Source organism: Aythya marila, assembly GCF_965140915.1.
Source record: "Aythya marila genome assembly, chromosome: 16".
NCBI lineage: Eukaryota > Metazoa > Chordata > Aves > Anseriformes > Anatidae > Aythya > Aythya marila.
In genome coordinates this window covers 7,167,617-7,188,831 of record NC_139057.1, presented here as the reverse complement: position 1 = coordinate 7,188,831, position 21,215 = coordinate 7,167,617, and the positions used below count along the sequence as shown (strand labels likewise).

Sequence of the window (21,215 nt, the reverse complement as noted above, 5' to 3'; positions counted from 1 at the left end):
TGATGTTCTAAATCCAGAGTCTCAAAAATAAGAGGGCTGAGCTGGCAAATGGCAGCCCTGCTGTAGCTGAAATGTACTATCTTGCTATATTTAAAGACAATACCTCAACAGTTAAGTATTAGAACATTTTAAGTGAGATAAATAAGCATAAGACACAGGCAAATATCCTTGGTTATTTAATCATCCTGAAAGCAGGGTGGAAGTGTGAGGGGGAGTTCAAAGGTCAAACTCTTCTTTCAGCTGCTTGCAAAGAAAAGAAAGCTTAGCCCATTTTACCTTGGGGAGGAGAAGGGGGGACGGGGCTGTTCCTTCCATATGCCAGTGGTAGTTGCACATTTCATAACACAGGAAAGAGGGAGTGTATTTACATACCCAGAGCATGGAATCCTTTAACAGGACAATGAATTCCATATCAAGATTCAGGTTAGAAAGAGTTGGGACAAAAAAAGTCACCAAGAACAAAGGGAAGTCAAAATTTACTTAACGTTTCCCCAGACCTTCTTAGTTACAAAAATCTGAGTTTGTAATTAAGAGTTTGTTGTAATCACCATTTTGACAGTCAAGGGAAACTCAGAGCTCCCTTTTGAAATTATTTCCCCTGATCACAGTAATAACTTAGCACTCCGTTCATATAAAATGTGATATTAATCTAGCAACCCTGTTCTACATGAAAGTATAGCAGTAAGGGGAAGGTACTTTCTGAAGGTTAGAAGTGCTCAAAAAGGAATTTTTGAATGTGATCTCATGAAAGAGGAAGCCAAAATGAAGTAACCTTTCATAAGACAGTCTGATAAAGGTGCTAAAGTTTATTAGCTTCCCTTTCCCAGCCCCTGTGCTAAATCTTGCTCCCCCCACCCCTACCAAAACAAAGAAAAAGAAAATATTCACTTAAAATTAAGGAAAAAATCCTCTAATCCAAAGCCTGGAAGCCATTCTGTAAAGACTACTTTATACGAAACTTTGTTTACAAGATACAAATATAGTCCTCTTACCACATTCAAAACCAGAAAACATCCACTTATTTAAAGAAATACTTTTTCTATTTTGATCAGCAAGAACGTAGGTACTCATTTTAAATGTAAATCCAGCCCAATAGTGCCATATGAATGTTTTAAATTCATGTATGATATGCACTGTTTAAGAATGTTTAAACAAAGGAAGTAGGAAAACCCTCAAAATACACAGTAAAACTTAATGACTTTAATTTAAAAATATATATACTGATTGCAGCATGGTAAAATTATTCTCTTATGCTCACAGCCAGTCTTCAGAAAGGCTAAGTGCAGGCAGTGTAGTAATTCGTCCCACTGGAAATTCTGTATAAAACATCTACCTAAAATAAACAAGGCTTCTCAGCAAGAATCGTCAGCTGCCATTAAGGACACACCTTAAAGTTCTTACCACACAGTAACTAAACAAGTACAAACTAGTGGGGACTGTTTGCTACTTTTGTCTGAAAAGTTAATGAGATCAATTCACTCCTTAGTATCAGATCTGAAGGTAGTTTTCTTAAAAACGCAAGAGACAAACAAGCCCAAAACACGAATACCCAGGACTCAGCGCCTGATGTGTTATCAGAAATGCCTAAGGTTCTTGTAAACACGAATATAAATATTAACGTTTAAACCTGACACCACAGAATACTAGAAGGTAAAAATGCTTAACTGCTAGGAATACGAGTGCTCTGGTGCTGGCAGGCAGCTGTTGTTCCCCTGCCTTTTCTTTTGTTGTGCTTAATCTCATGTCAAGTCATTCAACCAACTCCAAAGCGATGAAGACATAATTGAACAACCTTAACTAAAAAAACTGATCTACTGTTCTTAAATAGCCCGGTATATTGTTTAACGATGCACAAAGACTTACATATTTTAAAAGAATCTCCAGAATTTAAATCAGCAACTCCGGTGCCGGCAGAAGAGCTGCTGGCTGTAGGCCAAGCCAATCAATAATCCCTGTAATAACCGCGTTTCTAAAGTTATTTGCTTTTCATATTCATCACCCTAACAAACTCAAAAGGCAGAACTTGAAAACTCACACTGATTGCAAACGGGAGCCGAAAGAGAGAAAACCCGAATATTTCGCAGGGAATTACAGTATTGCTCCTTTTCAAAAGTGCTGCAGAAAGATCAGTGATCACAAAGCCACATTCCTGCTACAGATCTTAAAATATTGACTCAGTTACAGAACTAGTTAAAGGGGAAGAAAAAAAAAAGCCTCCTCCACCCTTTCCCCCCTGCCCTCCCCCTCGGCCAAAGAATGCAGCTTATCCTTCTGATTTAAAACCGTCCTTCTGTGTTATCCCAGGAAACGCTTGAACATTGGGGTGGACATCCCGAATTAAAGTCTCAGCCGTGTTCCCAAACCCACAGGCAGTGGGAGCTCCTAGGAGCAATAAAACATGGCGTGAAAGCGCTTGCAAGCCATTGTCATAGCTCGGTGCTCCGATACCTTTGCAGACACAGAGCCAGCCCCCCCCCAAGCAACGAGCATGTAAGCCCTGGTCAGCAAGTCAATGCCTGCTATTCAACTTGTAGTTAGGCGTTTTATTTCGGTGTCTTCCAGATCGTATCAGTCCTGCAGCTCAGGGCCTAATAAAATGTGAAGAATGATATGCTCGGTCTCTCGTTACATCTGAAACTGCGTTATTTCCCTCTCTTCTTTTTCACACATTCTTACAAAAACTTCCCTTTTCACATACTTCTATAAGAAAACATTTCACTGCACCTACTTCAGTTCCTATTTCTATTTTCGATTTTCACTAGATGCTTCTGCTACTGCCTTCCCCTCAAACCCACCGGCTAGAAACTGATGGAGTTTTAAAGCTCTCAAGGTCATTTCAGAAAGAGGAAAAAAAAAAAAAAAAAAGAAAAAGTGTTGTTGCCTTAAAAAAAAAAAAAAAAAAAAAAAGCGTTAAGCACACAAAAACCCTAAACTAAACCCCTTTCAGATCCAAACGCCTTTCATCAGCAGATCAATAACACAGCATAAAGATTGTTGTTCACCGCCACTTCAAAACTATTACACTTCAATTCAGATACTTACTGGGAGTCACACAGCACGTTTATGGGATGGCTCATTAGAGTACACACAGCTCACTCTGGCTGCAGGTTTTCTGTGTGGGAAACAAATAAACACCAACACCCCCCCCCCCCTCCACCCCCAGGAACAGAAAGTCCGGCGAGTATCACGGAGCAGGAGTGAAATTCAATCTCTAGATATTCTAGAATTTTATTGTCCTCGCTTGGCAACGTCTTTGTTGCCTAAGAAGTCAGTTGGGGCTTATTTATTTATTTTCTAAACTTCCTATTCCTCTTATAAAAAAAAAAAAAATAATTAAAAAAAAAAAAAAGAGCGAGAAAGGAACACGATGCCTGGGAAATCAGGAGGAAGGGTTTAGCCTTTAGGAGAAAAAAAATGGCAAAACTGATCGATAAACTTTTCATTAACCCCCCTATCCCCGGCCCCATGAGCCACTTACTCCAAATCCTTCCTCCAGGACCATCTCGGGCTCACAAAGAAGCGGGTGTCCCCTGCTCCCCCCGAGCCCGGAGAAGCCCCCCGAGCCCAGCCTGGGCGCTGGGAGAGCCCCAGGGAGGCAGCAAGGGAAGGGACAGGGGCCGCAGCGGGACCTGGGGACACCTCCTGGCCGCGGGGGGCGCAGAGGGGAGGCGACCCCGAGCGGGCGAAGGAAGGAGCCGGGCAAGGCTGGGAGGCACCGGAGGGAGGCTGGGAGGGAAGGAGAGAGGCTGGGAGGGAGGCAGGGAGGCTGGGAAGGGCTGCGCTCGCCCCCCACCGCCCCCAGGGAGGGGCTCGTTACCTGCTGCTGCTCCGCCGCCTCTCACCTGCCCCCCCCTCCTCACCTGCCCCCCCCTCCTCACCTGCCCTTCCTCCTCAGCCTCACCCCCCTCCACACTCACACCCTCCAGGCTCCGGGACAGCCGCGAGGGGGCCCCCCCAGCCCCTCACAAAGCGGGGACCCCCCCGCAGAGGTGCTGCCCCCCCCCACCACCTCCCTCCATCACACGGGGGCCAGCCCCGCGGGGAAGGGGCTGTGGCTCCCCTCCCGTGGGGGTATGAGTAGGGGGGAGGACACGAGTGGATTGGAGGGGTCCGGAGGGGAGCCCCCCTTCACTGCAGCCGACCCTCAGCCCTCCCTCACCTGCGCCTGAGCCGCCTCCCCGGCCGGCATCCTGAGGTGGGGGCAAGGAGGGACGGAGGGGAGCGGGGGCGGCCGCCCGCGGTGCCGCCGGAGCCCGGACTCGGCGGCGGTGCTGGCGCTCGGGGCACTGTTTGTAAACCGCTCCCGCCGCAGCTGTTGCTCGGGCAGCCCCCGGCCGCCCGCTCCGCCCTCACGGCAGGCCCTGCCCCTCGCCTCCCTTCCCCTCCTTTCTCTTCTTCCCTTCCCCGCCTTCTCCCGGCCCGGAGCCGGCAGTGAGGAGTGGGGCGGTCCGGCAGTGCTCCCCCCCCTCCCGCTGCCTTCCCCCGGCTCCCTTGAGGGGCCGTTGGGCCCCGGAGCGCCGCCGGTGGCTGCCCCTGGTGTGGAGCCGAGCCGGCCTTTGTGGGGCACGGGGCTGATGTGTGTGTGAGGGGGCAGCAATTCAGCCCCCGGGGCCCCTTCGGCTGCCTCTTTGTAAATGTAAATACGGCCATACGCCTCGGAAGGGGCCGCCATCAGTGGGCTTTTGTGGGCCCCGGTGGGGCGAAGCGGCTTGGGCCGGCTCGGGGTGGCACGCTGCTGGAGCCCCGGTGACCCCCGACTGCTGCAGAGTAGTTAGCTTAATAAATATATCCATAAAGAGTACAGTAAAGTGAATAATAAATAGAGAGTACAGCCAAGTGAATAATAAACGCGACCAGCACGTGGAGGTACTGGCCATGAGGGGAAGAACAGAGAAAGATGGCAATTTGTCACCTCTCCTTATAGATTGGCAAGCACTTGCAGCCTAAGAACAGGGAAAAAGCGTAGGCTTAAAAACAAACAACAACAAATTATCTCATATATTCTACGTATCTATAGTCATAAGCACTCGGCTGTTGAGTGTTACTTCTTTAAAGGTATGGGCACTAAAGTGGAATTAAACGCAGCTGAGAAACTATAAGAGTTAATTATAAGAGATTATAAGAGTTAAAAACTTCACTGCAAGAAGATTCACTATAATAGTTCAGTATTCATTGAAAGAGTTTTTAAGTGTTTCAGCTGGAACCACGGAGCTTCTTAGGAGTTAAATTAAATCTGTAATACTGTTAGCAAAGTGCTTAATCTCTGCTAGACCTGAGGTTAGCACCTTCTTCAAGTAAATGGGATAAGAAAGAGGCGAGGTTTCCATGTGGCCTCTCCTCCCGTTTTTTCCCCAAAGACACACAGAGACCTGTTAAAGTCAGGTTAGTTCACATCAGTAGGTTGAGATCACACCCAGGAGCTTATTTGCTTCCACATAAAATCATCCTGACTGAATGGAGGACATTTCTAAAATAACTGCAACTAAAAGTATACATTTGTTTTGTTTTGACATTAAAAACAAACAAACAAAGCTTTTCGCAAACTGTTCTCCCAGACTGAAATGAACAACAGTGCTCAGGCTGAAATTTAGGTCACTTATATGGCAAATAAAGATTAATCAAAAACATTACAAAATGTGGCAATATTACTTACAACACCATTCTGGAAGATGAATTATCTTTATTGACAAATGTGAATCTTACATCACACTAACTTGAAGTGGAATTCTTTTAATGAAAAGAAGACCACAACATGAGGCCAAACTTTTAAAATTTCAATGCATAAGACCTTCAACTAGTCATAAAGGGAGGTGGCACACCCTTACTAGTTTCCTGAAGGTTAAAATACCTCTGGATCAGCTGTGTGAACCAAGAGCATGGGGGGTGGCCTCAGCCTGCTTCTTTACAGGTTATAAGTTGTTAGGACTTGGTCCTCCTGGCGATTGATACAGGAGGAAACCGATGCAGTACTTGTTGCACAATGAGCATTTTTAGTTGTTGTTTTTAAGTGTGACTTTTACAGTATCATGTATCTGAGCAAGGTGCTTATGCATGCCTGCAAAATATTCCACTGTATTGCAAGAGCTTCACATTTCTTTGTAAGTTGCTGCACACTAATTTGTACTATGTGACCAAACCTGATCCCACAAACACTCCCAAGTTTAAGCACGGGAGTGGGTCCCTGCGCTTCAGCGGGACTTGCCACTTACATTTATTTTGGTATCGATTTCCTGCAAATGGAAGCATGGCAGAAAGAACAAAGTAGAATCTCCCTGGAAATGGGTGTGAGCTACCAGGTTTGCTACCACCAGTGCTCTCAATCACATGACCCTTGAAAATCATGACTGTTAAAAGTGTAGTCTGGCTACTGTCTTTCCATTTCAGCATTTTAAATGTCCTTATATTGAAGAATTAACTTGAGTGCCCACAAACTTTAAACAAAGAAACAAACAAAAGAACCCTCGTGCTTTGCTCTTAACATCTTAACTCTGTCACCTAAAAGACTCAATGAGTCATATTTTACAATATTTCTTGTTTTTGTGACATATCAACACCCATTGCTTCTCCTCCCCTTTTGTTTTTCACCCCTTTTTAAAAGTGTACTTTTCCAGGTGAAATATACTGGCCTCCTTAAAATCAAGGGGCGCTCCACTGGAGCCAGGACTCTGGGTGACTGTAAACATGATTTAATAGAGAATGCAGAAGCTGTATGATTTTTATCAACTGAGATAGGATACCACTGTGGAAAACATGGAAAAAAAAAAAAACTTTCAGGAAAAAAAAATATATATGTATATATATAAATGTATTTATATATAGAAACTCATACCTTTAAATTTTGTTTTTGTTTTTCCCCTCAAAATGCATCATATAATATCACATTATATGACTGAAATGAAAACATCCAATTTGTTTTTACAGATTAGCCACAGTGACTCCCATGATTTATGCTCATGGCACTGGAAATGTTTGATATGAGGCAAGGGGCAACTTGCAAAAATAAATCTTAGATTTTCTTCTCCCTCTGTTTGCCTTGGGTTGAGGACATTTGCTGCCTTTCTGGAGAAGCTTCAGGAATTGATGTATTATGCATGAAGTAAAAACTTCGACAACAAAAGCACAGGAAGGACTAATAAACCTGTGTTTACTGTACTGCACTATACATGTATGTTACTACACGATCTTGCAATATTAACTCCAAGCTAGACTTTGGAACCAGGCAGCAAGCCCAAAATTGTGATAATCTCCTCCATAAGAACAGGAAAAAAAATAAAATAACATTGCTGAAAGCTGAAATGTTTGGTTTCGGTCCCCAAACTCCTAATGTACATAAATTTGTGTTTAAGTTATTTTAAATTACATTATGTAAATTTACATTACGTTAAAAAAATTGTAGTAAAAGTCTTGTAAACTGGTTTAAGCCCTGCTCTTCTGCATGCTGCACATGGGAAAACACTGGCTGTCAAAGAGAGAACGAACATAAGGCTGCTCAAGCAACAGGAAGCCTTTAACTAAGTTTAAGTCTTTCAAGGGTTAGTGTGGACGTTTGTCTGAAATAACTGATCTGAGCAGCACAGTGCCCGGACTATACCTGGGAGCAGGGGATCAACCAAGCTTCATGCTTTTGCACAGGGACTCTCTCATTTTAGATTCATATGTAGGCAGCTATTAAATCTGGACTGCTGTGTGGGTAGGGCACAAATGGGATTTCGGGGATCTGGGCTCAGTCCCAAGTCTGCCACAGACTTCCTGTGTGATCTTGGGCAAGTCTTCTCACAAAGCACAAAAAAATTAGGCAGGTTTTTGTTGTTTTGTTTTGGTTTTATTTTTAAAAGCCCTGGCTGTAGCATTCAAGTCATACAAAATTCTCCTTATGCTGGCATGAATAGATAAATAAAGTAAATACACAATGTTTTAGCTTTTAAAGGAGATAAGCTTGAAACCACAATCGCAGCATAACTTAATGGCTCAAAGCTACAGAACAAATTTGAGAAGTCCTTTGTAAATTAGTTTGGGTGTCTGGGACATGTGTTAGGATATAAAATTGTACAGGATTCATTTCTGCACAGCAAATTCTGTTTGTAAAATCAGGATCATTTTACTTTGCTTACAAAATTGCTCATAAATTGTTTGCAAGATAGCTGAGACTGAGACTAGAAAATAGACAGACTGATGAGAAAGCTTTATCAGTGTTCTGTGGCTTGTTTTTGAATTCCCCCTTCACACAAATTACGTCTTTCAGCATTATTTCAGCAACGACTAAAAGAAAATCCAATCGTGTCAGATGATTCTCATGTTCTTGCCTCTGCAGCAGTGCACACAGTAGTATGTTTACAGGAAACGCCTGCTGCAGGGGCAGTTTGGTAGTTAGGCATGGTCTCCAATTTGACTAACATGCTCACATGATTAGGTTTACTAAATGAAGACACAGATGAGGCAGTGATGAGAAAGCTGCAAGCAATCAGGTTCTTGCAACATCAGATAATCCATGGAGCAACTTTGTGCAGTAGCCGTGCACAAGGCGCCCCGCGCCCTCCCCCCCAAGAATGTGCCTTGCTCTTGCATTAGCAGCTATCTCCTCAACGCATATTCAGTTACCAGCCTCCCTCTGTCATCAGCAACAGCTTGGGGTTTGTTTTGTTTTGTTTTTCCCCTCCCCTCTTTGCATTCTAGGCCAAAGTGCTGCATTCTTTAAAAAAGCATTTTTGGTAGGTATTTTTATACTCTGCTAAAATGTGTAGGTCTAGTTACTTTATAAGCAGCACATTTAGCATAGAACAGTTTATTTTTATAACGCGAAAGAAACTGCAGGTTTTTTTTTCCCCTTTCTCTATTTCATACATCCTGTGTGTATAAACTCATAGATTTCAAGTCCTGTGAGGCATGCTGACAGTACAGCTATTAAAGATTTTCTATTTGACCTTGATTTTGTTTTGTTTTCACTGAGTATGAACTTTAACAGACTTGAAGCATGGCAAGCCTTTTCTTTCCATTTATCACAGTACACGTAGCGTAGGAGAAGACATGTAAACAGAAGCTTGTTCGATAGCATGTAGATTTCTATAAATAAATAAATAAATCGCTTTCTCCAAGCTCATTTTGCTCAACCTACAGTTTTGTTTCTGTACTTTGTTCTGCAAATGGATCCTTTTCTAAATGACAGCACACACGATATGGCTGTTCTCTTTTCTTTTAACTCATAGGGTGAAAGATCTTCAGGATCTTACTGCCATTTATTTGAGTGCATATGAATTGGTTGATAGTAGTAATGAAAGTAACAGAGTTGCTACTATGGTGCTAGAATGAGAATAAAGATTTGCACAGAGAAGTAATACCTTTCATTGAAGCAATGCAGTCGGAAGAGAGGAGGGATTTCAGGCACACCAGCTCTTCCTCAGGACTGAAAACAGAAGCAAACTTCAAGCATGCATACATTTGTACTGTGCAGTAAATGAAGACAAAATATATGTTAAAAAAAAAAAAAAAAAAAGTCACTTGAAAAGATAAACTGAAGATTCTGGTATTGTACAGTCTGCCCCAAATGTGCTTAGTAATCAGGACCGGAGGCCCTAAACTTTAGTTGTAACTTTCCAAATTGTCCTCCCTGCTATCACCTGCCCTTTACTCTGAATATCAAGGGGCAGATCTAGAGACTGGCTGTTAATCTTCTGTCTTCCTTGATTAGTTTTGGCTTTCAGTGTTCTCACTCTCAGTTTATGAACTACTTCTTTCCACTGCACAAGCAAAGGCAAATTAAGAATGCAGTCACCATGCTAATTAGCATCTAACACCATTTGTCAAATAATAAAAAAAATGTTTAATATTAAAAGCCTAGCTCTGAGCAGGCTGCTTACATGTATAGAGGCAGGTACACACTGAACTGGTTCTAAAATTGGAGCCTAAATGCATTGTTTTGATACGATTATATGCTTAATTTTGTATTTGTAAATACTCTTCCCTCCAAGTATTCACACTTGCTACAGAATAAGTTGATCTACAGCAAAAGCCCAGATCTTACAGAGATCACAGGTCTGAAGAGCTCTGCAGCCGTGTTTCACTTCTGACACCTGTGCAGTGCTGTAAATGTAATTCAAATGCCACCTTTTTCTTCACTTCTTCTTTTGAGGGTTGTCTTCCGTTTTGCCTTCCATTAAAAGCCTTCTCTTTGTTTTGTTCTTAAACAAATGGAATGGAAATTTCAGGCAGACTAATAATATTATTTACAACGTGTTTCAATACACATTGTGTATCACCAAAATACTGGAAGTAGCCCACCTGAGTTTCTCAAGAGGTTTACAAACTGCAGGAGACATCTCCTGGGGAATTCCCTCCTGTTCTGTATTCCACATGCACCCAAGGGCTGACGGGAGGGGGGGTCACTGCTGCCTGGACCTGGACGTGAAGGCAGAGCCCAGGGTACTGAACCATGGGCAAGGACACAAAATCATCTGCCTTAGGACAGCAGTAACGGAGGGACTGAAGACCGCATGAATATAGATGCTCCTATGTCAGATTGCCCCAGACTCTGAGAGATGCCATGGGACCGGTTAAATTAATTTTTGCACAAATTCTTTTGCAAAGCTATTTACCTTAGGGTGTGTCCTCTCCTTCAGCGGTAGTGCTATTACAACACCTAAAAGACCGAATTGCAGGGCAGAGAGAATGGGATACAAAAACCGATTTTGTGGGTCTGTTAAAAACTTTCAGGGTTAAAAATAATAATTGACTCTCATAAGCCTAAACTGCTGATATGTTAATAATGGATGATGGGATTATTGCACGTGTGTTTATTAATTTATAAACACCGCACAACATCTGAATGAAAGGTGTTCTATAAATAGGGAGCTAATATTGATCACTCCTGAAGCTGTATTACCATTCTGGGATGGCTGCAGCTTTTTCTTCTTCCTAATCTGATCACAATGAATTCCCTGAGCTCACTCTCTTTGTTATCATTACTTATTTCTTCCTACAGTTGCACCTTCATCAACACTTCCTCCTTGTATCCGAAATACAGGAGAAAAAAAAAAATCGGAGGCTTCTTAGCGTTTTGAATGCCATAGGGCTGGTATGACAAAAATGCGCATATGAAAGCTTATAAAAAAAAAGGACAAGCGATTGTTTGAAACGGGGTATTTGCATGACAGTTGACAAAGGCCTGGTATGTTGCCAGATCTCACTGGTTTCTAATGCTAGTTAATGGGAACAAGTATTCCTTGATCTGAGCAGAGATAGCTGCCTCAAACGCTCTTGCCCACCAGCAGTGACTGTGCTTCCCCATTTTGAGAATCAGTTCTCAGACACCACAATATTACTTTACTTCAAAACGATTTAGCTTTTTTTCCCCTTTCACAACTGCCCGGTAACCTGATCGCTTTCCCTGCATTTGTTCTGTTTATTTGATTTACATTTTTCTGCTTCCCTGTTCTTGCAGAAGTGACGTTCTTGCAACTGTGCGGGAGCAGGCAGGCGCTGCGCAAACAGGTGATGAACATTTGCCATCGATGCTCTGGGCTGAAGGGGGAGGGGGAAGAGAAAAACACTCCCCAGATCTAAGAAGCTTTCAAGTAACTTTCAAAAAAATCAAGCCCCAAGTGCCGTCTCCTTGCACAGATTCCCCAACTTCTGCCACGCTGACTTGCGCCAAAATTCCCCAAACAATCCCCGAAGGGAAGTTTTGTCAATGCGCTGCCAATGCTCGGCTCACAGGCAGGCAACTCTTGAGAGCCAGCCAGGGGGAGAAAACCTGCCAAGTGCAGTACATGTAAGGAAGAGCTGATTGTCTGCTTACCTGCAGTGCCTTCCCCTCCATGCCTCACTTCTAGGGGGACAAGGGAGCAGGGGTTCAGCCCCAGCTTCATGCAGAACCTAGGCAGATGTGTAGGAGCCAGAGTTTCAGCTGGTGCCTATAGGAGCATGCTATTGCTTTAACGGTGCTGCAATCATTTCCAGCAGCTGTGACTTCCCCACAGCACTTCAGCATGCTTAAGAGGAGTTTTGCTTTTATTTTTATTTTAATTAACCTGTTATCATTCTGCAAAACCTGATCCCACAGTGCAGAGCAGGCTCTGTGTGCACCCCTTGGATGGCTGCCCCCCGTTTCAACAGGCAGGACTCCCACTTCCAGGTGGAAATTCAGAGGTTGACATTGGGGTTTTGCTACAGTGCAAGTATTGGTATGGGACAGAGTAACAGCTTCCCTGTGGGCTGTGTCAGGATATTATTCAGGGTAAATTATCAGATTTTGATTCATTATTGACATTTTTATTTTAGTTCCTGTACTTTTCTTCCTCAAAATAAATTCTACTAAATAATGAAGTTTTTGAGAGAAGTGTTGTGGGTTTTGTTTGTTTGTTTTAATAAACGTACATAATTGGGCTTTTTCTACAATTAAAAATCCTATTTTCAAATGATGCTGTGAAGCCTCGCAGTAGCACATGCAACTGAGAACATTTCAAACTTCACCTTCTGACATCAGAGAAAAATTACAGTGACTTGTTCCATGGAATCAAATGCAAAACCTAAAGCATCAGAAATGAAATGTCAAGCAGAATTGAAATGTAAACCCCTTTCAGTTTATTTGAGATGGTATTACTGCAGATTAGATAGTTAAAAAAAAAAAACTACATGGACTTTTTCATAATATAAGACTGTTCTTCCAAAATTGTAGGGTACTATAGTTTTAGAATAACAAAGTTGCTATTAACACAGTTTGGGAGAACACAGTTTCTGTGAGTAAGAAAGCCGTTCAAGTTTAGACTATATATAATAATTGGAAACTATATTTACATGCATACGTACAGGAAAAGAGAACTGTTTGGCTGAAGTACAGTGCATTAGTCATTGATGTTGAGGAGAAGCAGAGCCCTCTCTCAGGTCTCCTAATACCAGCTTTTGGTACTGACAAAATCCTTGCCCAACAGATGCAACCATAGCTTTATCAAGGACTTCTGGTGACAATATAAACCATGAGAGTGAAAAAATGCTTCCTGCTTCAAACTTCCTGCTTCTTCTGCAGGAACAGCACAGACCAGTTTGTTTCAGACACTGTGCCTTTCTCAGGCTCTATGATGAATTCAAACCCTTAAAGCAGCACACAGAAGTTTAGAAAAATGAGTAAAGTTTAAATGCTGTACAATGTCCTTTGGTGCTATGTGTGTGCAGTTAGATAAATATCTTTTACAAATGTTGAAGGGCAATAGTAAATAAGGTCATTGTACAAAGTGTAAGAAGAGCACAGAAATCTATTCTGCTGTGTTAGATACAAAATGGCTTTAGACTTCATTATTGAAGGTGGGTTTTCAAGAGAAATTAAGCAACTTGACAGAGTATTGCAAATGTACGTGAAGCTGGATGTCTACTTTAGGCGCATAATTATTTTAATTCATGTATGTACACCAGATAATTGTACATGGAAGCAGCTAATTGGGCACATTTTCATTTGCTTTTACCTGTGCAGACACTCAGGAGAAATTGGAAGAACTCTCTATGAAAGTGTGCCCTCTTCATGTCCTACCTGCACCAACACCAACAGGACCTCAGGTCCTGCATGCTGCTATGCAGCCTGGTATATAATTGTCTGGGAAGTAAGGAGGCAGTACAGCTCCTGACAGAGAGATAGATAGATAGATGCTACATATAGATGGTGTATCTATACAGACAGTAGAGCTCCCAGTGCCCCCAGCCGTGTCGACATGCTGGCTGTCCCCTGTTCCCCCCCAGTGCCCTGAGGGAGCGCAGCCTCACTGCAGCCCTCCTGCAACCCTCCTCCAACCCAACTCCTCTGCAGACTTGGTTTCTGTGCTGCTCCTTATTCTGTTACTTCTTCGACCTGTGCACAAAGGCAAAGAGAAGAAAGGAAACACAGGATGTGTCTTTCTGGTTTTGTCAAGAGGATATATATATATTTTTTTTAGAAGTTGCAGTGAATATAGTTAGACAAGGGAAAGAGCAAGCGTACATATGTGCCATGAGATACAGGAATATCTCAATAGGCATTTTACTATACTCTCAATTTCCCTACCCCTAGCAACATGCTGACAAATCAAGAACTGCCACCCTATATACAGTACTCCAGCTGTCAGCCTTAAGTCTCCTTGCCAGAGTACAGCCTTTCCTTTGTTTCAGCTTTGAAAATAAAATCACAATTTGTAAAATAAAGGGAAAAGAATTCTTTTCTAAGGCAGAGAAGTCACTAATCCTTTCTCTCATGCAGATATTTTAAAGGTTCATAAATGCATTAACTACTCTGAACAAGAAGCCATGTACTGAATGATAATGGCTTTGTAGTAATAGTGTGCCCTGTATTTAGTATAATAATGACCAGTTACATAAAGTCAACAGACTCCCTCTACTACCCCAGGCACCTATTACTTAATTATATAAATATTTTCATTGATTTAAATTATTTTTAGTAAGAAACATTTGTCATCCGAGCAGCCTTTGTTTCTACTTTCTCATTTTTCAAAGGAGGAAAAAGATTTTTTAATGATAGCTGTGACAATATGCATTTTTTTTGAAGCTAGTTGAGAGGACTGTGCACTGTGTTAATGTCCTAGGCTTTCATGTCATGCATCTTAGAAACAGGAATAGGTCAAAAGTAAAGTGAGTTTTGTGGGGCTTTCAAAAATTGCTTTGTGTGGGAGTGAGTGACTTACAGAGGCACAACCCAACATGCATAGGTAGCACAAGCTTTTCTTACAACAGTCCACAATTTAATTAAAAGTCACAGCTGGCCATAAGAACAACAGAACCACTGAAGCGTACTCATACTTTACAAACAGGGGTAGGCATCTCCATACCCATTTTATAGATGAAGAAACTGCGGCTTGGAGAGATGCAGCATTTTCCCCGAGATACTACAAGTCTGGAACACAAACACTGAACTAAGTGTATAAATCCTTTAAAGAATACCTTAGGATACCCATATGATATCTAATGGACCAAAACCATGAACTCTCAGCAATTAACCAAAGGAGGAACAGAATGGAAATGTACAATATGGTAGGATTATCTGAGGCTACTTTTATGCTTAGATATTTCCAAACATATCCTTTTTTTTTTTGTCACCAAAGAGATGAGGAAAGTAATTTTTTGTCCTCTTCTTTGTTCAAGAAAAAAAATAAGGCGTGCCTTTGCCCTTCATCTGGGATTCCTGCTTAAACGAGCAGCCCAGTTGAAATTTCTGTGCAGTAGCATCAGATGAATTTTCATACATCCCCAATTCTAAGGATCTGTATAGTGAATGTGTAGGTCATGTACTACTTTTCTCGGAAATGTTGGATTTATTGAGCATGCGATATATGGTTGATTCACACATGTGCAATAAGTTTGATGCATCCCGGATACATCAGGTTTATTCTACATGCCATTACACAGCACATGTGCACATATTTCTGTCCAGGAAATCCCAGACAGAAATGTAGCAGCCCCAGATTAGCTCTTCATAACCAGGGAAGAAGTGAGTGGATTAGGGACCTGCTGGCTGTGAGGAATACATGTATATTGACTTGGCTTTGGAGACAATACTCATCATCCCCAATGCAAAATCCCAAGGGGAAATATGGGAAATTTCCATCTCTGGAATGTTAACAAATCAGCTTCATTTCCCCCAATTCATTGCTGTAGGTTTTTTAGGATTGAAATTATCCAAACTGCCTTTCATGCCACGATATTCAGGAAGGTCCAGGCAGGCTCTGATTGACTGCACGGCGTAATGGGGAGCGCAGCCTGGGCCACTGCCATCACAGGCAGGGGAGCTTAACCCAAGCTTTTTTATTTTTATTTTATTTTATTTTATTTTATTTTATTTTATTTTATTTTATTTTATTTTATTTTATTTTATTTTATTTTATTTTATTTTATTTTATTTTTTAAAAAAGGAATCCTAATTAGATGGAATATTAGAGACTCACCTGGGAATCTCATTTTTTTGCAAGCCAAAGACAATTAGGAAAAGTCCATGATAAAAAAAATAATCCTGAAACTGCTTCTTTAGCTTGCAGGAGCAATTCATTTATAACACAAGAACAGGACAAAAATAGCACATAGTATTTCCAAAATCTGCAAGAAGTGTCTTGAACAGAAATATGTGTTAATCTAAGAGAAGAGCCAGTTTATGTAATAAATGAATCCCAATGAAATGAATAAACTCGACTATTACAAATATAATATAATGCAAGGCAATACAAAATCAGAAGCAAAACTATGCTGCAAAAAAAGCAGGAATTACTTAGGGAAAATTGTTGCCCCAAGACTGAAGTTGAAATTAATTCCTAGAATCTTAAATGATAGTTTTAAAAATGCTTCACTGCAGATTTATTTTGAATATCGTATCTTGTCAACAGACAAAGGGTGAGCAACACCAAAGTGCTGTGCTAAACGCACTCATACTAATCAAGGTCAGATGTCTCCATAAACTGCGAAGTGTTCAGATGCACTGGATTGCACTGGCTCACTTGTAGAATTTTCTTCCTCTGTATCTTTTAATTTGCTAAATGATTTGAGATAAACCAAACCACCTATGTTCAATTAGTTTTATAAATCAAAGGTGACAATTCTTTAGTAACCTGTATTATTTCCTAGCACGGCAAGCTAGAAAAATGCAGACGAATTTATTTATTGACCTGTTGTGTTTTGCAAGGACAGCCAATGTTATATTGATCCAGCTATCAAAAATACTGTAGCGGGGGCAATAACATCCAAGTGCCAGTGTCTCCGCATGCTCTCTCTGTACTCTGCCTCCCCTGTGATATCCCCCATCTCTTACGAATATGCAAATGCACCCATCCCCCAGCCCTCACACCCACCCCGCTCTTGCTTGCTTAACCTTATTGTTGGAAATTAAACCAAGAAGAGACCTTCACATTTAGTTGGTGTATAGTTTTGTTGCTTTCATCAGAAGCGATCATCAGTAAGTGCTGTCACAACTTTAATTATATCTTCGGTAACTGTTCCCCACCCCCAGCACTTTCTGTAAACCTTCCTTTGTATCACCCAGGAATCTGATCCTGCAATCCTTCATGTGAAACCTCTATTGAAGTCAATGGGTTTGGCTCCCAATTTCCTTAGGTCTCACTCCTGCACCATACATATCGAAGGCACGGCACGGGCCTTTTCTTTCTGATGCTTAAAAGTATGAATGTGCAGAAGTCTTTGTGAGATCAGCACTTCCAGGTTTAGTTCATGATAAAATGGAAAAAAATAAATGGGAGACTTTGGTATTTGACCTACTGGGATACCTCGCTTGACAATCACTCATGAGTTGGGGTGACAAGGTCACGTTCCTTATTCTTTATTCATTTAACCATTTTATAATTATAAGAAGCAGTGGAAAGCAAGCAATCTCCACAGTTAATAATCTTCCTAGACCCCAGGGTACAGGTCTGCAAACTGGAGGAAACAATGGGGAAAAGTTAAAAATTGTTTCCCACAATTAATTACCATCATGTAAAGAAAAAAAAATTTTTTTGAAATGAATGTTCATTTACATTTCTAGTAAAATCCACCCTGAACACAGTAGTCAGATAAAAAGATAAAGAAGACATTGAAAATAGGCCTGGAATATGATTATACAGTTGATGCTCTTTTTTTCCCATGTGCATTTTTATGCAAATATTGTTAGTTTCGCCACCTCCAATGATCCTTAATTCCCACTGAAGTCTGTGAGAGCTGAAGGTCTTCATTGTCACACAATTATTTTATATATTAAAACATGACTGAGGACAGGAGGTTAGGCTTTCATAATTGCAGTGTGTGGCTGGTGCTCTGTATGCATATTTTTATATTGCAGTGACAAAGGCCACAAGTCAAGAAATCACTTTCGCACATGCTCAAATCCATCCTTCATCATGACCACATTTAAGTGCATGACCAAATTTAAGTATTACCTTGTGCGTGTTGTTAACCACATGCTTAAGTGTGGGCTCAAATAGGGATGCATTCCTGAATCCAAATCAATCAATCAAAATAGCTGCAGGTGAAAATTCTTCATACATGCTTTCTGTGCATGTAATGAAATATGCGTGGTCATACAAGTACGGACCTGTGTTGCCTCTTCTTTCAGAAAAAAAAAAAAAAAAAAGTATTTAGTTTTATCTGTGATGCAGTTTAAAAGCTGCCTCTGGAAAAATCAGGATATTTTCCTGAATGTTCTGCTGGTAACATGTTTAATGTCAGAAAGAAGACTAGCAATCAAAAAATAAATAACAGCATTTCAAAAAATATATATAGTTTTTGTGCTTTAAACTCAGATGGTATTAGAGAACATTTCCTTATAAAGCCTTAGATTAATATGTAAATTTTAAAAAGTAAAATGTTTGTATAACCTTTTATTTAGAAAATAAACAAACTTTAAAATGGTTACATGAGCTACATGCTGGGTACACAGATGGATAATATTTTGTTTTTCTTTCTGAAAGTCTTTTGTCTTAAAGCTAGTGTGAAAATCTAGAAGAGGGCCCCACATGATTGATCACCACAAGCATCAGAAGGAAATGATTCACCACAACACTGTAACTGAAACTGCTTCAACACCTGATTGCAAACTTCGCACTAGGGGACTAATTAACTGCTTTACCTGCTCAAAGATTTCGGTAATGCACAGGACACCTCAGCTAGTATAATTCCAGCTGTGAATACCTACTGCTCTGGCTCATTATTACCAGTGGAAACGTACATGGCATTAAGTGCAAGGAACAGTTAAAAAAAAAAAATAATATTGTTAATGATAATAAGACATTACATTCTAATTCTTACTCTGTGAAGATATTGTTTCAAAACAGAGTAACCATAACAGTACTTCAATATATGCTTAAAGTGTGTACATATTTTTATTTTATTTTATTTTATTTTATTTTATTTTATTTTATTTTATTTTATTTTATTTTATTTTACTTTTGGTCTCATGATAGGACTGCTTTCAGTTTCAGGGTTTCCCTACTTTTTCCATGAACTTTGGACCTTCAGGTATTATATTAACATTTGTAAAGCATTTTCAGAATTGACAATATTAAGAACATAAGGGTCATATTGTCTGAATTTAGATATAAAGCAGTACATGAAATATCTCCGGTTACCCATGCACTGTGCTCATAACTAAGCCAATGTCTCAGCAGATTTATCATCAGAAATACAAGTTTACAGTCTGCAAATGGAGATAACGTATTCCTAGCAAAGCATTTATACATAGTGATTAGAAATGATGGAAGAAAGGCTGGCTATGTGTAGGTTGTTTTTGTTTGTTGTTGTTGGTGTATTAAGGAGAAAAAAAAAAAAAAAAAAACATATCTTTTTTTTTACTTGCCAATAGTTATATAACTGCAAATTAATGGACAACAACATGGATTTCTATATTCAGTGACCAGCAATTTGTTGTACTTTTTTTTTTTTTCTTCTTTTAACCACATAGACAGTATCAGTTCTTCTGACAAATAAAATCTTTCTTCCCTTTCCCCCTTCAACTATATTCCTCACACAATTTAAATTAAAAAAAAAATAGTTTCAAATATGGTTTCAAGGGAGTAATATAGACACGCAATTAAAAAAAAAAAAAAAAAAAAAAAAGTCCTAAAATTTGGAAGGGTGTAAAATTAATTGGCGATAGCAGAGAATGATTTATCCTTTGTTCTCATTTTCTAAATGATTCAAATAGTTTGTCTTGATGAGCTGAAGAAATTGGTTAGCTCTTCAGGAAAGCAACATAAAAAGCTGTAAGTGCAGTGTCACAGTGACATCGATTTGATGCTCCTAAAAATAGCAGTGCCCAATTCTGCATTATATTCACAGGTCTCACCATGAGCAAAGTTCATTAAGCACTGATATTAACAGGTACATTTCTTACTCATCAGATTTTATTTTTACTTTAAAAGGCTGCTAATTTTGTGTATAAACAGGACTTGAATGAATTATATTAGTATATCTCTGAGGGAAGATTTGGGTGAACGATTTCTTTTAATTTGCCTCATAAAACAATGGTGCACACAGATCCAATCATCCTGCCATCTCTGAAGGATTTACAAAACCAGAAAGTGGTCATTCGCACACGTGCAGCTGTGACAGGCCTCCCCTTCACTTTTCGCACATGCCTTTCTTATCTCCACATTAAAAAGTACGGAAAAATGGCTGGCATAGAGAGCGCAGGAATGAGTCAATACACAGCTGCAAGATTTAAACACACGATGACCAGCAATCTATCAGCCTCACTGAAGTAAATTACATAGTGCCTTGCAAATTTGACCCAAACTGCCGACTTCTGAAGATGTTTCCTGATAGCCATGCATATGCATATTTTCGATGTAAATGAGAATTTGAGGGCTAAAAGAAGGTTTGCTATGTATTTTATCTTGTGAATTTACAGCAACCCTGAGCTCAGTAGCAAACTGCTAATTTCTTACTTAGCAAATTCATTTTATGTATGGAGACAGTTGGCAATTTCATCTCTGCATGTTTCCAATATTAATCAGATACTTCCTGCTCAATGTTTCATCAAGAAAGACAATGTGTGCGTCAAAGGTGCATGAAGAAATTCTCCAAATTTCTCTGGCAGTCACGCTTAAGATTTTGGGTCACACTTTCCAGTTATCTATAATCAGACACTGAATTACTGCTTTTGCTAACTCTAATCTGGCAAAATAAAATATATAAAAGAAATAAATTGAGAAACATCTAGTTCTTTTTAAAACATCACAGTCCTAAGAAATGAAATTCTCCTTCCTTTTGCTATAGAGCAGGGAGAAAATATTTCCTAAGCTCCCCTGGCCAATCAAACAGGCAGAAGCAAAGCTTTGTCCTGACAACAGCTCCAGAGGTGGCGATTGAATCAGCACATCCTCCTGGGCTGCCTTCCCCAGGCACTCACCGAGCGCCAGGGCTGCCAGCCACGCTGATGGCTTTGGGTGGAGAAACCCGTGTGGCTGGAGCCACCAGGTTCACAGGTCAGAGTCATCAATAGGTGACAATTTTCAATCAGAACCAGTCTGTGTTGGATTCACGTGGTATTGTTTTTCACTAGGAGGCCTTACTGCTATTATTGCATAAATGTTATGAGTCAGATTTAGAAACAAAACACAACATAAAATCCAACAGCTTAGTAGTTAAAAAAATAGAACTGTTAAGAAAACAGGATACCTTGGCAAAAAGCTTTCTGAAAAGCTCATGTGATCGTTTTTCAGAATGTGTTTTTCCCTTTTTGAAAGGAAAAATATTTTTATTACCAG

General features: G+C 40.4%; 1 protein-coding gene across 4 annotated transcripts in view; it reads right to left on the bottom strand.

Annotated features, from left to right (window-relative positions):
- The window catches only part of ZNF217 (zinc finger protein 217), a 32,298-nt gene extending 27,962 nt beyond the window's left edge, over positions 1-4,336 (bottom strand). The window contains exon 1 of one of the 4 annotated variants that reach the window (XM_082773179.1): positions 4,160-4,336. The gene's annotated coding sequence lies outside the window, so the exon portion shown is untranslated. The other 3 variants (XM_082773176.1, XM_082773177.1, XM_082773178.1) reach the window with 3 other exon arrangements.
- Between the last annotated feature and the right edge of the window lie 16,879 nt (positions 4,337-21,215).